This window comes from Loxodonta africana, chromosome 12 (assembly GCF_030014295.1).
Source record: "Loxodonta africana isolate mLoxAfr1 chromosome 12, mLoxAfr1.hap2, whole genome shotgun sequence".
In the NCBI taxonomy this organism is placed as follows: Eukaryota; Metazoa; Chordata; class Mammalia; order Proboscidea; family Elephantidae; genus Loxodonta; species Loxodonta africana.
In genome coordinates this window covers 246,802-263,202 of record NC_087353.1, presented here as the reverse complement: position 1 = coordinate 263,202, position 16,401 = coordinate 246,802, and the positions used below count along the sequence as shown (strand labels likewise).

The 16,401-nt window shown below is 38.4% G+C and overlaps 1 protein-coding gene across 3 annotated transcripts in view; it reads left to right on the top strand.

Annotated features, from left to right (window-relative positions):
* The window catches only part of AGPAT5 (1-acylglycerol-3-phosphate O-acyltransferase 5), a 107,872-nt gene that overhangs the window by 7,062 nt on the left and 84,409 nt on the right, over positions 1-16,401 (top strand). The gene's annotated exons all lie outside the window — the stretch shown is intronic.

Here is a 16,401-nt window from a genome sequence, read left to right as displayed (position 1 = left end):
ATTTATTCTCTCAGAGTTCTGGAGGCCAGAGTCTGAAATCAAGATGTCTGGAGGATATGATCTTTGCTCCTTTCAGCTTCTGGTGACGCCAGGTGTTCCTTGATTTGTGGTCATATGATTCCAGTCTCTGCCCCTGGGTTTACATTGCTTCGTTCTCTTCTCCATGTCCTCTTCTGTCTCAAATCTCCCTTTGCCTTTCTCTTATAAAGACACTTGTTATTAGGTTTAGGGCCCACCCATATAACCCACAATGAGCTGTAGGCCCACCCATGTAATCCGCAATGAGCTGTAGGGTCACCTGTGTAATCCACCATGAACTGTAGGTCCACCCATATAATCCACAATGAGCTGTCAGCCCACCCATGTAATCCACCATGAGCTGTAGGGTCACCTGTGTAATCCACCATGAACTGTAGGTCCACCCATATAATCCACAATGAGCTGTAGGCCCACCCATGTAATCCACCATGAGCTGTAGGGTCACCTGTGTAATCCACCATGAACTGTAGGTCCACCCATATAATCCACAATGAGCTGTCAGCCCACCCATGTAATCCACCATGAGCTGTAGGCCCACCCATATAACACACCATTATCTGCTCATCTCAAGATCCTGAACTTCATCACATGTGTAGAGACCCTTTTTCCAAATAAGGTGACATTCACAGGTTCCAAGGATTGGAACCTGGACATATCTTTTGGGGGCCACCATTCAACCCACTTCAATAATAACCTTAGTTTCACTTAGTAAGCATTTTGTTGTTGTTTAACTCTTCTTTATTTTTTAGAGTATGTTGGTCTCTGATTTAACATTACTAAAATGAAAGGACCCTGGTTCTCTACGCCAAGGTGTCTTTAAAAAAAAAAAAAATTATCCCTTAAGTTTTTAGCTCTTATTTATAAACGTACCTTCACATTTCCCTTAAATAGAGCATTTGAGTGGCTAAAAAAAGTGTTTTTCCACACCATCTTTATTTAAAGGCTCTCTGTATTCTGTATAATAATCAACTTATTCATGTGCTGATGTTCTTTTAATTATTAACTGATTCTTATGTTACTATTTTGTGATAGTTTAACAAGAAAAGAAAGAACCGAAATCTGTGAATTAGAGATAATGTAGTTTCTAAGCTAACACTTTATTGTATACAATATGGTGAAACATTAGTGTTTGTTTATGTTTACCATTGTAAAAAAAAAAATGTATAGGATAAAAACTAACCTGAATGAGGGTACTTGGAGACTTAGATTTAGAGACCATTTGGATATCCTTGAGCTGGAGTTTAGGGAAAAGTTGTAGGACGCTAAAAAGATAAAGTGGGGAATACTCTCATAGGGAGTGTATGTCATTATCAGCTGCTGTGAGTCGGCCCCGACTCACAGTGACCACGCGCACAATGGAACAAAACGCTGCCCAGTCCTGTGCCATCCCCATGATCAGTTGCCAGATAGGGTTATCTTTGACTGGTTTTTGGAAGCCAGGTCTTTCTTTCTGATCTGTCTTAGTCTGAAAGCCCTACCGAAACTTGTTCAGCATCAGAGCAACAATACACAAGCTTCCAGTGACAAATGGCTGGTGGCTGCACATGACGTGCTCTGGCCAGGGATTGAACTCCCGTCTCCCACGTGGAAGGCAAGGATTATACCGCTGAACACTACTGCCCTCAGGGTGTGGTTAGAAACGATAAAGGAGAGTGAAGGCAAGTTGATTACTGTAACCTTGGTTAAGTTGAATGCAGACTCCTAGATTTGTCCTAAGTACTGAGGTAGCTGTAAAACAATAACTGTAATAGTTAGGATAAATGATATGTTCAGTTAGAATACTCTTAACTCTTCTGATGATTCATACATTTATTTGAAACATTTTTCCAAGTTTCTCAAAGAAATAGTTATGGCCTTCATCTAGAGACCATTTATAACTGGTTCTTTCTGTAGTGCTGTTTCATAAAAAACACTCCTAAACTCTTAATGAGTTAAATTTATAGTTTTTGTCTTGCAGTTAATCTATTAAAATGAAACATGTCTATTTAGAATCAGAAAAGGGACCTTACGAGCCATCTAATCTAACTGCTTTTTATCACGTCTGAATTTTTTTTCAGTATTGCCACAATGTGGCCTCATGTCTTCCTGAATATCAGCAGTCTTAAGGAGAGTGTGAATTGTTTGTATCCTTAATTTTATTATTCTCTTCTTATTTGTCATCCATCTGTAGACTTTAAGAGACCTTATATTATTATTTTATTATATTACTTCCTCAGTGTAGCTCAGAGTAAATGAACTGGACAGGTTTGGGTGTGCCTCTGCATTTGCTTGTTTTAAGCAGAATGATAAAAGCCTTTGATAAGGAAAATTAAACACTTCTCAAAGTACCATTCTAGTAGCATAACTCAATCTGGCTAGAGACCTGGTGGCATAGTAATTAAGTGCTTGACTGATAACCAAAAGGATGCTGGTTCAAACCCACCAGCTGCTCCATGGGAGAAAGATGTGGCAGTCTGCTTCCTTAAAGATTTACAGCCTTGGAAACTCTATGGGGCCAGTTCTACTCTGCCCTATAGGGTTGCTATGAGTTAGAATCAACTTGATGGCAACAGGTTTGGTTTTTTTGGTTTAGGGATCTGGTAAACTTGCTGGACTTATAAGAAGATCTAAGAGAAATGTGATTAGATAGATAGCTGCCATTTAGCAGACTGACACAACAGAACAAAATGTTGCCTGGTCCTGTGTCATCCTCACAATTGCCAGCATGCTTGAGTCTGTAGTGGCTGTCATGCCAGTCTCTCTCACCAAGAGACTCCCTTGGGCTCGTCGTTCCTCTGCTTCACCAAACGTGATACCTTCCGCCATCAGTTGATCTCTCCTGATACCATGTCCACAGCAAGCACGTCAGTATTCTCTTGTGATCTGTAAGGTTTTCACTGACTAATTTTTGCAAGTAGATTGCCAAGCCTTTCTTTCTAGTCTTAATCTGAGAGCTCTGCTGAAACCTGTCTACTATGGCTGACCCTGCTGGTATTTGAAATAACCAGTGGCATAGCTTTCAGCATCACAGCAACACACAAGCCACCACGGTGCGACAATCTGGTGACGGAAGATGATGAAATATATTTAGAACCTTATTTTTATATTTTCTATAAATAGAAATCTTTGTGAGCAAACCAGTTATTTTAAGTTGCATTCACGTAAGGTTTCAAAATGTGTCGTATCTTTCCATTTTAAATCATTGATGCAATAAAACACTTGAACACTGCCAGAATATTTTGAGAAAGTTAAGTTTCCCCTACCTCACCCTACACACAGCCAGTACACCAAAATGTAACAGTCTGGTGTACTCTAGATTTCTTTCAGGTAGCTTTTAAATACAGTTTCAATTGTGGGAAGACTCTCCATTAAATTAATTTCTTGGATGGTGTTACAGATTGAATCGTGTCCCCCAAAATATGTATCAAAGTCCTGGTTCCTGGTCCCTGTGCCTGCAGATGTGATTGTGTTTGGAAGTAGGTTTTTTCTTTAGTTAATGACTTTAATGAGGTCATGCAAGAGTAGGGTGGGTCCCAGATCTAACCACTTCTGTGTTATAAAAAGAGCAGAGTAGACACAGGCGTGCACAGGAGAAAGACACCATTGAAGACAGACACAAAGAGGTGCATCAAAAAGCCCAGGACTGCTAAGAATTGGGGCAGCTGAAGTAGACAAAGACCCTAGAGCCACGTCCTGAGTTCAGGCCTCTCGCCTCCCGAACTATGAGAAAATAAGTTTCTAAGAACTTAATCTTCATTCATTCATCCATCAGATGTTGAGTGTGCATCATGTGCTAAGAGATAGAATGAAGGAAAAGATGGTCGAGATACCTGCCCTTATGGAGCTAGCATTCTAACGGGAGAGAAAAACAATAAAAATCAGTTAAAAATTACTGTGCTTTTCAAGATTCACCTAGGGAGTGAAGGATGGAGGGTTTGGGAAGGCTTCCCTAAGGAAGTAACACTTGAATGGCGCTCTGAAAAGAGGTGTAAAAATGGCATGGAGCGGAGTCTGATCTCTCTCTTCACAAGGGGGAAGGGGAATCAAGATCAGTGTCTCAAGGCTGATTCCTGTGAGGCGGAGGTCAGACATGCCTTCTCTTTCTGCCATCTTTACCTATTCCGACACCAACCATCCCTCCCATGGTACCCTCTACTGGGTTCAATAGTTCATGGCAATGGCCACACAGAAGTCACAGACAATACTCACAATTATGGGGTTTGTTAGGGAAGTAACAGGTTACAGTTCATGTTCAGAAATACTCAGGATACAGTTCTTCCATCAGGACAGCTCCTACCCTGTGGTGCTGAGACACACCTCTCTCTGACCTTCTGCTTCTACCCTGCTCAGGCAAGTGTTATAAATCCCTTTTAGCCCTGTCAGTAAGTGCCTGGAGGCATCCCTGTCTGCCCTAAGGCACTCAGCTCTAGCTTCCTGGGTTAGCAAACCTAGCTCCACCAAGTGCCCAGAGGTACCCTACTCCTCCAGCAAGCCTCCTTCCCAAAGACACTCAGCTTTCTCTCTCTGTGGGCCCAGAAGCCCACCACACCGTCTTCTGCTGCCTGTCTCCTGCTGCCATGTCTCTGCCACTGTTTCTCGCTGTCTTGTGTTACAGCTCTCTTTCTCTGTTTCCTGGTTCCAGGAGCTTAGCACAGGGATCCTGGTTCCAAAGGACACATTCTCTGCTCCTGCCTGTTCTTCACTGCTGGTGGTAGGATCCTCCTTCTGCTCTGCAATTGGCTCCTTTAAGCCTAGTGGAATGGCAGACCTGGCCCATCCCATTGTTAGGGTTCCATGTACCCTATTAGCAAGGTCCCACCTAATCACTTGATAGGAGTTACAAGACCATGGCAAGAAAGGCCACACAAAGGCCATCCATCGTGCCGCGGGAGGGCACCTTGAAGGATAATGGGGTGATCCAGGCAAGAGATAATGGTCAGTTGGGAAGAGTGGACATGGAGAGGAAGAAAATAATTCAAGTTATAATTTGGAGGTTGCTGGTAGGGCTTTGTGATTGGAAATGGAAGATAAAGAAGAGGATGGAGTTAAGAACAAACTTAGTATTTTCAGTCAGTGTTTACTGTGTGCCAAGTGTTGTTCAATTATATGAATAAGTCATTTCATCTTTACAAGGCAGACACCATTATTCTAGCTTTACATATGAGGAAACTGAGGCACAGAGAATGCACATTTGTAGTATTCAAGCCAGGATTCTGTCTAGGGCGTTTTAGCATCAGGGCCCATTTTCTGAAGATGCTTTGCTAGGTGGTATGGTTATATTGATTGAAATGAGATCCTTACTAAAGGTATTCATACAAAAAAAAATTAAAAATTGCAATGTAGAATAATTCTGAAATTGGAGTGTGTTAGCTTTGTGATACAGAGATAAAGTAGGTTTGCTTGGATTATTCAAGAAGGCCGTATCAATTGTTAGAAACTACTTTGAATCTTTACTTCCAACAGAAGGAGTAACATGGCATGTTTAGGTAAAAGAAGTTCTTTACCTAAATGAAGGCTTCTGAGCATGGCATTCAAGGCTGTCTAAACTCTGCCTTGGCCAACTTCTCCATTTGTCAGTTTCATTCTAACCCAAATGCTTCCTTCTCCCTCCTTCCCTCCAAAAGACCAGTACATTGTCAACTGCAGGCCTTTGGACTGCTGATCTATTTACTTTCTTCCAAATACAGCCCCAGGTTTCCGTCATCTGTCCTGATCTCATCTCAATTTCAGAATCATATGTATGTACTGTGAGCGTAGGTGGCGTTAACTTCTGTAATGTTAACGTTAACAGCATATTTTGTATGTGTATGTTGCCACCTCCGCAGGGTTATAAACTCTTTGGAAACTGCAGTAAAGGGGAGAATGATTTGATTTTTCCCTTGAGCAAAAGGAGAACACATCTAGAAGGGATACTAGTCCTGGTTTCTGTGAAAATGTAAATGAATCTCACTTTTAAGAGTGAGAATTCTTGAGTGGCCTCTCCAGTTAACAAGTTGACCTAACGGGGCCTACAGGCCTGGTAAGTCTGATTGCATTCTCTATTTAAAGGAGGAAGAAATATGAACACCCTCAGAAGTAAGACTGAGAATAAGGTCAGGGACCTTAAATAGGAGGGAGTTCTGGAACAGCCATTAGTGCACAACAACCAAGTGCTGTTTACTTGTCGATAAAAACCTGTGCTTTTTGTAGTTTTTGAGTATAATTTTTCATGGTATTCTGTTATGATTCTTTTACTTTCAATTGGGTCTGTTGTGATATCGCCCGTCTCATTTCTTATTTGGTTTATTTGTTTACTCTCCTGTTTTTCTTTTGTCATTTAGGCCAGTGGTTTATCCATTTTGTTGATCTTTTCAAAGAACCACCTTTTGGTCTTGTTAACTCAGTTGTTTTTCTAATCTCTATTTCATTTATGTCTGCTCTAATTTTTATTATTTCCTTTCTTCTGGTGTCTGTGGGCTGCTTTTGCTGCTCTCTATTTGTTCAAGTTATAGGGTTAATGTTTTGATTTGGGCCCTTCTTTTTGGATATGTGCATTTATTACTATAAATTGACCTGTGAGCACTGCGCCTGCTGTGTCCCAAAGGTTCTAATAGGATGTGTTTTCATTCTCATTTCATTCTGTGAATTTCTTGTGATTCCTTGATTTCTTCTGTAACCCAGTAGTTTTTGAGCAAGGTGTTGTTCCCTTTCCATGTATTCAATTTTTTTTCTCTTAATTTTTCTGTTATTGATTTCTACTTTCATGGCTTTATGGTCAGAAAAGATGCTTTGTAATATTTGGATTTTTAGATTCTGTTAAGGCTTGCTTTGTGGCCTGCTCTGGAGAATGTTCCATGTGCGTTAGAAAACAAAGTATACGTGGCTGCTGTTGGGTGAAGTGTTCTCCGTATGTCTGTGAGATCAAGTTGATTGTGGCTTTGAGTTCTTCCATATCTTTATTGAGCTTTCTAGATGTTCTGTTCTTCACAAAGAGTGTTGTGTTGAAGTCTCGTATTATTGTGGAGCTGTCTGTTTTTCTTTTCAATGCTGTTAGTGTTTGTTTTACATATTTTGGAGCCCTGTCGTTGGGTGCGTAAATATTTATTATGGTTATGTCCTCCTGGTGTAACCTTAAATCATTATATAGTGTCCCTCCTTATCCTTTGTGGTGGATTTTGCTTTCAAGTCTGTTTTGTCAGGGATTAATATTGCCAGTCCTGCTCTTTTTTGATTGTTGTTTGCTTGATATATTTTTTCCATCCTTTGAGTTTTAGTTTGTGTCTTTGAGTCTAAGGTGTGTCTCTTGTAGGCAGCATATAGACTAGATGGATGGTTTTTTTTTTTTTTTTTTAATCAATTCTGCCACTCTCTTGTCTCTTTATTGGTGCATTTAGTCCATTTACATTCAGCGTAATTATTGATAGGTATGAGTTTAGTGCTACCATTTTAATGTGTTTTTTTTGTGTGTGTGTGTTTTTAACAGTTTCTTTGTTCCATGTAATTTTCTGTGCTGAGTTGTCTTTATGTATTTTCTTTTCATCATTTTCATTGTTCATTTTGTATTTGTGAGTCTTTATTTTTTTATTTTCATGTGTAGGATTGTTAGTTTCCTCTGTGGTTGCCTTAATATTTACCTCTATTTTTCTAAATTTAAACCAATCTTTTATTTCTTGATACTTCCTCTCCATAGGATAGTTCTGTGACTGCATTATTTAGTCCCTCTTTTTTGTTTTAATGTTGTCATCCTTTACATATTGACATCTCTGTTTCCCTACAGGGTTTTAGCTTTGATTTATTTTTGTGACTTCCCTATCTGGGTTGGTATCGGGTTGTTCTGTCCCGTGTTCTAGTCTTGGGTTGTTTTCTAATATTATTGATTCTCTAACTGAAGGACTTCATTTGGTATTTCTTGTGCTTTTGGTTTGGTTTTTACAAATTCTCTTAACATCTGTTTATATGGAAATGCCCTAATATTGGCATCATATTTAAGAGACAGTTTTGCTGGATATATAACTCTCGGCTGGCAGTTTTTTTCCTTCAAGGGTTTATATATATCGTCCCATTCCTTCTTGCCTGCATGGTTTCTGCTGAGTAGTCAGAGCTTAGTCTTATTGACTCTCCTTTGTAGACTACTTTTCATTTATTCCTAGCCACTCTTAAAATTCTTTCTTTATTTTTGGTTTTGGCAAGTTTTATTATAATACATCTTGGTGACTTCCTTTTGGAATCTACCTATGTGGTGTTCAATGAGCTTCTTGAATAGACGTCTTCTCATCTTTCACGGTATCAGGGAAGTTTTCTGCCCACAAATCTTCAATAATTCTCTCTGTATTTTCTGTTATCCTCCCCTGTTCTGGTACTCCAGTCACTTGTAGATTATTCCTCTTGATAGAGTCCCACGTAATTCTTAGGGTTTCTTTATTTTTTTAATTCTTTTATATGATTTTTCCTCAAAGAAATTGGTGTCAAGTAGTTTACCTTCAGTCTCACTAATTCTGACTTCCACAGCCTCAGTTCTGCTCCGATGACTTTCTGTTGAGTTGTCTAATTCTGAAGTTTTATTGTTAATCTTTTGGATTTCTATTTGCTGTCTCTCTATGGATTCTTGCAGCCTGTTAAATTTGTCGTTATGCTCTTGTATAACCTCCTTAAGTTCCTCTGTTGTTGCGTGTGTTCCTTGATTTGGTCCGCATTTTGCTTGATCTTCTTCCTGATCTCTTGAAGAGCTCTGTATGTTAACCTTTTGGATTCTACCTCCGATAATTCGAAGAGTTTATCTTCCTCTGGGAGGTTTCTTGGTTCTTTGTTTTGGTTGCTTGCTGAAGTCATCATGGTCTCCTCTTTATGTGTTTGATATTGGCTGTTGTCTCAAAGCCATCAAGAAGTTATTACATTTATTTATGTTTGCTTACTATGTCCTAGATTCTTGTTTTGTTTTGATATGCCCAAATAGGCTGGTTATGTGAACTGCTTTGATTTTTGGCATCTTTGAAGCTCTCACATCCTATCACCAGGTGGTTAGAGCTGCTACTAGGTATGAGAGCCCAGGAGTCCATTTACTTTTCTTATGTGGATTCAGTTCAGTTGTCCAGGTCCTTGGTCAGCGAGTGTGTGGTGCCGGCTCTCACCTGCAGTCCTAGATAGGCTGGGTTATGTAGGGGTGATTAGAGCAGGCACAGGCATCTGGCTGCAGTAGGGGGTTATGCATTGACCAAGGTAGGGGGCTGATGGCTGCCACTGAGTGCCTGGGTAGAAAGCATGTCCCTGTTCCTTTGAGTGCCTAGGTTGGTGGGTTTTGCAGCCAGACTTTGGGCACCCAATGCTGTTGGATATAAGGACTGGGAGGCATCACTTATTCTTGGACCCCTGTCTTGGGTGGTAGGTGGAGTGGATAGAGCCACCAGTCCTCAGGCCCTGGTGTGGGCAGGTGAGGATCCCCCTTAATGGGCAGGGCAGTGTCAAATGTCATGAATCCACCACTCCCTCTTAGCTGTTGCATTTGAAAATAGGTTTCAGGTATGTACCCTGTTATACTGTGCTGATGAGGGCCTATGATGTTGAAATGGACCCACACAGGTCTAGGCAGGGGTGAAAGGCATTCAAAGTCCATGGACCCCTTATGCCTGTGCCTAGGCAAAGGATCTGTGCCTCCTCTGAGGTCCCGTTTCAGGGGAGCTGGCAAATTCTTTTTTCCTGTTTGTTATTTGTATGTTAATTTGTTCCCCCTCCAAAGCCAGGAGAATGACTCAGGTGTGTGATGGGTCCCACTTCCGGGCCAAAGGGCACGGCAGTCACTGAAGCCAGATTGGGACCAGAGCAGAGTGGGGAGGGGCAGGTAAATGGGAAAGAGGTACTTCCCAGAGGGTGAAGGGTTTTTTTGATCCCACACAGTAGGTTAGATGCTTGCGCCTAACTTTCGCAGATTCCCCTGGTCCCGCAGGCTTGTGTAGATGCTCTGCCGTTTGGTTTCTCCCATTGTGGAGAACGCGTCCCGAGTGCCACTGCTTGCCTCAGCCCACATGTACCAGCTGATCCAGCCTGCAGAGTGCAGGCCAGGTCAGGTCTGGCAAACCCTCTCTCTCTCTCTGCCTGCTGCTTGATCAAACTCCTCATCTTTGTCTTTGATGTTCAGGGCTCCTAAATTGTCATATATAATCAATTCATTTGTTTTTTTGGGTGTTTGTTGTGAGAGAGGGACCACAGGAAGCACTGACTACTCTGCAACCTTGGCCCCGCCTCCTATGATAATAATTTTAAAAGCAGTAAATATGAAAGTGTTGCTTGGGTGTTGAAGAGGGGCATATGTGGGTAAGTGTAAGCAATAGCAGAAAGATGATATTACTCTCTGCTGTCTTTGGGTTAGAATTGCCGAAGCAGAAAAAAATGAGGGTGATGATACCTAGAAAGGAGATTTTTATTAAGTGCCAACCATGTTAGATAACAAGTGAGGTTCTAGCATTTTAGATTGATAAAATAGTCTCTGCCCTCAAGTAACACACAAGTTTTTTTTAGCAGTGTAGAAAAAAATCCATTAAGAAAAATGACAAAAAACCTGAATGTATGGTGAGATAAGTCCAAAATAAACAAATGAAGAAAGAACAGAGGAAACACAGAAGGAGTAATTCAACATGATCTGAGTGGTTTCTTCACTGGGTAGGAGCTGTCCATATAGAAGAATATGATTTATGTATAAATCAGATGCAATATAGTGAATGGCTAGCTCTTCATGAACTCAGATATTGCTCTGTTCCTATTCTTGATTTGTATTTCCCTGGAAAAATATTTTTGATGTTAGTTTTACTTTTTTCTTATGGGTTTCTTATATCCTTCTGGTAATATTCAAAATGAAAGAATTATATAAGGTTCTAATCTATGTGAAACCTTTTTGACATTTTTAATTTTCTCAGATAATTGTTTTGTCACAGTCAGGATTTTTTTATCTTGGGGTGATAAGTCTGGGTGTAAGCCCCCAGCACTCTGCCTGCTGTTATATGAACTTGATTAAATAAACTTCTCAATCTCAATATTCTCATCCTTAAATGGGAGTAATAATATGTATAATCATGTTATTTTGAAGACTAAATGAGATAATATGTGAAACTGCCTAGCTCAATGATGGGTAAAAACCATTTTCTCTCCCACATCTTGTAAAATAAGAACAGTACCAAGAGGTGTACATGAGGGATATGTAAGAAAGAGCTTTTTAATTTATAAGGCTCCATTTAAATGTTGCATGATAATTGTTTTTTCATTCTAATTATTATTAATAATTGATTATTTGTGTTTACTATTTTGATATGCTCTTTTCGGGGGGATTGTAATTTTCCTATTCAGTGAAATGTTCCGTATTGAGCAGAAAAAGACCACAGTTTGTGTACGCCTCATGGTAGAAATCTAGTACTGATTAACCGTGGTAATATATTTCATTGGCATAAAATTACATTTAAAAATCCATTTCAGATGATTATGAACATCGTTGTTAAGGTGTGAATTGTATTTGCAGTCTTAATTCAGATTGAAACTCTGTATAGCTGCATTTCTACGTAATCTTATCAGAGTACTACTTTTTTAAGGAGAGGCCAAACAGCTATTTCTCATATCCATTAATCACTTAACACAATTTTGAATTAAAAATTTCACCTTAGGGGATAATAATAACAATAGCTAACATTTTGGGGATGGTTGTTGTGTTCCAAGCATTAAAGTAGTTTACATAGTCTTATTTATTTCATCACAACCCCATGAGGGGTAGTTAATCTTATCACACTCATTTTATAGGTGAAGAAATAGATTTTAGAGAGGTTGGTACTTTTGCTCTAGTTTACATACCTAACAAGCTTTGCATACTGAAGGAAGATGGACATTATTAAGATAAATGAAGAATATAGTTTTTAAAAAAGAAAGCTGTGTACTTATTTCCCCATGACTTTGTTAGTTGGATGCTGTGCTGTGTTGAACATTTTGCTACCTGCTTTCAGGGTACTAAAGAGGGAGCCTTCAAGTAGTTTATGTATCATGGGAGCAAATTAAAGACCAAGTAATGATATAACCAAGGCAAGGTGGAAGTAGTCATCTAGAGCTAAGCCTTCTTGTGAAAACCAACTTACGAAAGATAAACAGGTTTGTTTGAATAAAGCAGAGCAGTAGCGGGTATGTCAGTTGTATTGAAGATAATTATTCAAAAACTTTTTATTGTCTGCTTCTGAATTCATAAAATTAAATGGGAAAATTGTTCTTTTTCCTAAAGGGACTTCAGACGAGTTTTTAAAAAATGGATCACCCTAAAATTATTAAAGTAATTATGAAGAAATGTTTTTATGTGCTTTGTTTTCAAAGAACAAGTTATCTGTAAAATAAATTTGTAAAAGTGATTAATGTGATTTGAAATACAAGTATGAGAAAATTCACAGAATGATGCCTTTAAAAAGTCTCTGGAGCATTTAAAATATATTCCAGAACCGTCTTTACTGTTGAAAATCAGGTATAGCTTTGCCTACTTGTGGAAAATAAGAGTATAGACTTAATTGATTCACTAAGCATCTCTTGAAAACCATCTGGGTGCTGGGCTTTTGGGTTAAAAAAAAAAGATCAAATCCCTGAAGCTGACAATGTGAGTTGTAAATAGGTGTGTACAATGCTGCTCTGATTGGAATGTGAACCGTGTATGTCGTGAAATAAAGGGAGGAGTGTTTGATTCTGGCAATCTGGATTAGAAAATAGGCTTCAGTGAGGAGGTATACAAAGTATGATGAAAAGCCAATTTAGTTCTCTTTTTTTAAATATATGCTTATAATAAAACATTTGCCATTTCAACATTCTTTGTGTGTACAAATCAGTGACAGTAATTGTGTTTATCTCATTCTTCAACCATCACTGTTATCTTTTTGCAAAATTTTTCATCACCCTTAAATTCAGTGGTTCCTAAACAACGAGTCCTCCAGTGCACATACCAGCTCCTTGTAACCACCTACAAATTTTGGTCACTATACGCTTGCCTATTCTAGATATTTCATGTAAGTGGGATCATGTAATATTTGTCCTTTTGTGGCTGACTTACTTCACTCACCCTAATGTTTTCAGGGCTCATCCATGTTGTCGCATATATCAAGACTTCATTTCTCTTTATCGCTGAGTAATATTCCACTGTATTTATGTAGCAAATTTTATTTATCCATTCATCTATTGATGGGCATCAAGGAGGAAAAGCTGCTTTAGAGAGTTACAATAAAATCAGTACAGGTAGGCTTATAAGTGATTATATAATAACTTAATTGTTTATTTGTATTAATATTTTGTAGATTCTTATGAAACATTACAGCTCTCTTATTAATAATATACTTGTTAATAAGATATTAATAACTGTCTTATGAAGTATTTTGAAAGTCTGCATTTTTAAATGAAAATGTTTTACTTAAAAAAAAAAACTTTCCACTCAATACGAAGAAGAAATTTGATAATTATAAGCTCGAGTGAAACTCTTGTTCATCTTTGGAGTCTTGGAAACAGGAATCAAATGAAGGACCTTAAAAACTGTATATGTGAATGCGTAATTGTTGTAATTATGCATTCCTTTCTTTTGTTGATCAACATTTATTTGAAGTGCTTAATTATGATTTGCATCTATTATAATAAGATTTGCCGTTTATCATTTTACTTACTTTGCTTTCAAATCCTTTAAAGTTTTACGTATGAAAGGTAACTATAGAGGTTACTCTATTTTGTACAGTTTATACCCTAGTTTATACTTTAAGTAATAAGTGCAAATACTTAAGAGGCTGTCAATCCAAATACACCTACTCCTCGTTTATCAACTCTCTTGTTATCGGACGTTTCACATTTAAGACAATAGTAAAAAGTCTACTATCCTACTGTTTTACTTATTAGCGATGTACATCTGGTAATAATGCCGAGGTGCAAAGCGAGAGTAACGCTGTCTGTGATGGTTAAGGTTATGTGTCAGCTGTGCTGAGCTGTGATTCTCAATGGTTGGGCAGTTACATACATAATGATGTAATTTGGTAGTTGTGTAATGATGTAGTTATCTTCCATTTATTGATCTGATGTGGTCAGCCTCCATTTTCATATAACGCAGATTTTCACATAATATCATGATCTTTAGAACCTAACCATGTCAATAAGTGAGGAGTAGGTGTATGTATTTTGAGATTTCAAACTATATCACACATATTGGAAGATAGTCTTAAGTATATATATAATAGTTTCAAATATATATATTTGTGTGTGTGTATTTTTTTTATATATATGTATATATATATATATATATAACTTATTCCCTTAAAACCTGTTGCCATTGAGTTGATTCTGACTCATAGCGACCTGTAGCACAGCATGGAACTGCCCTATAGGGCTTCCAGGGAGTGGCTGGTGGATTGGAAATGCTGACGTTGTGGTTAGCAGCCTGAGCTATTAACCGCTGCTCCTCCAGGGCCCCATTTATTTCCTTTAAGAGCTATGAATTAGGTTTCTGATATCACTTTTGTACCTTTCTTAAGTGATTTTTTAGTTGAAATACATTTTCTCCCTCTGTTTTACCCGGTTAAATTCATAGCTTATCTTACTTTCTCTAGATGCCATTGAAGATCAATTTTTAAATACTGGGCATGTTCTACTTTCGTTACTGAGTTAATCGAACACTATGTCGAAAATATCAGTTGTTTCAGAGTCATTTGGGGACAGGGAAAATTAGCCTAATTTTTTGCAAAGACAGCTTTTTCTACAAAATTTTTGGGCTTATTTTTGTGTCCCGAGAAAACAAATGTAGAAAATTACGGCATTTTAAAGCCGTCTAGTATATGGACTGAGCCCAAAAAATAGAAGTGTGGAATAGTCTTAACCTGGCAGTACCTTTAACTGATCATGCGTCACTAAACAAGGCAACTGGAGTTTTATATGCCTCAGCCTACTTAAGTGTAAAAGTGGAAATTGTTTATGTCATAATATTAGATGACTGTACTTATTTTTTATGCTTTCCTCTTCACCCTCACCATGCTTGTTTTATTTTAAATTGAGATATATCTAGTTTTATGAAAGATATAATTTGCAGGGCTATGTTTTCTGTGATTGGTAATCTACTCCTTTGAGAAGTGCCTTTTAATAGCTTGTTTTTCATCTACTTTCAAAGGCTACAACCTGGCAATCTCTTAACCAAGCTCAGCAAGGAAGGGAAAGGAAAGTCTCTTGATGGGTCAAGTATTACCTCAGCTTAAAGAAAAACTATTCCCTGGAGGCCAGGCATGTCTCCAAAGATTGTTATTTGTGTTGAATCAATGAAACCACAACCTTTAAATGTGAATATCCTATTCAAGAAAGTTGAGCCAGAAATGCTCTGCTGTGTATCTGCTGCTGTGGTAACCTCACAGCACAATTTGAAACCCGGTGCACACACAGTAGTCTTGGAACAATTCTGGTTCGTTGTTCAGAGAATGGTGACTGCCCATAAGCCAGACCTTCAGTTGAGCCTTATATAGAACAAACTTTTTTTGGGGGGGGGGGGGGGGAGGGTGTGGGAGGTGTCACAGATAAACTTTTTTTGTAAAAAAAAAAAAAAAAAGAATCAGTGGACAAGTATTTAAACACATTACTATGTGTATAGCACTGTGCAGTTTTCTAAGGAAGTTAATATAAACCTCAATCTGAGTTCCTGACCTCTAGAACTTCCTGTCATCTGGTTGCATTTATCATAGAGATGTTTGGTTAATGTCATTTTCCTTTTCTTTCTTTTGTTAAGATATTAATGAGTAGTGTTATGACTAAAAGATAATCTCTGTGGAGAAGATAGATCTAAAAATTTTTAGCTAATTCATAATCTTTGATGACAAGATACAGACACAAAAATGCCATGAGTAAAAATATAACACTGTTAGCAGTAGTTTCCTTTGAAGTCTTTAAAAATTGCTCCTACTTTCTTTAATTTATTATGAAATATTTAAGACCTATAAAACAGCATAAAGACTAATATGACAAACACCTATGTGTCCACCACTAGCATAAGGGACAACACAAGGCTGGTAGAGCTGAAGCCTACTGCGGGCAACTCCTCCCTCCTCCCGGAAACCCGTCTTATCTTGAGCTTGTACTTTTTATAGAGGTAGAAAGATTCCTAATCCTGGTGCCTTATTTCTTACAGGATATGCTTTTAATCTTTAGCACGCCATTCAGAGACTTCTTGTGTTCTGGTTCAAATCTTTCTAGTCTTCTTGCTCTCCTTATCAACTCCCCACACCACACCCCGTGTTTTGCCCGTGACACTACTAGGTGTCCCCAGACAGGCCTTAGACATTACCGCTTCTGTTTCTCTGTTCAAGAAAATTTTTGCCTTCACCTCATCCGTTGAAATCATACCTAATAAATACTTCTTCTGCTCTTCTGTTTAAAGTTCTTTAT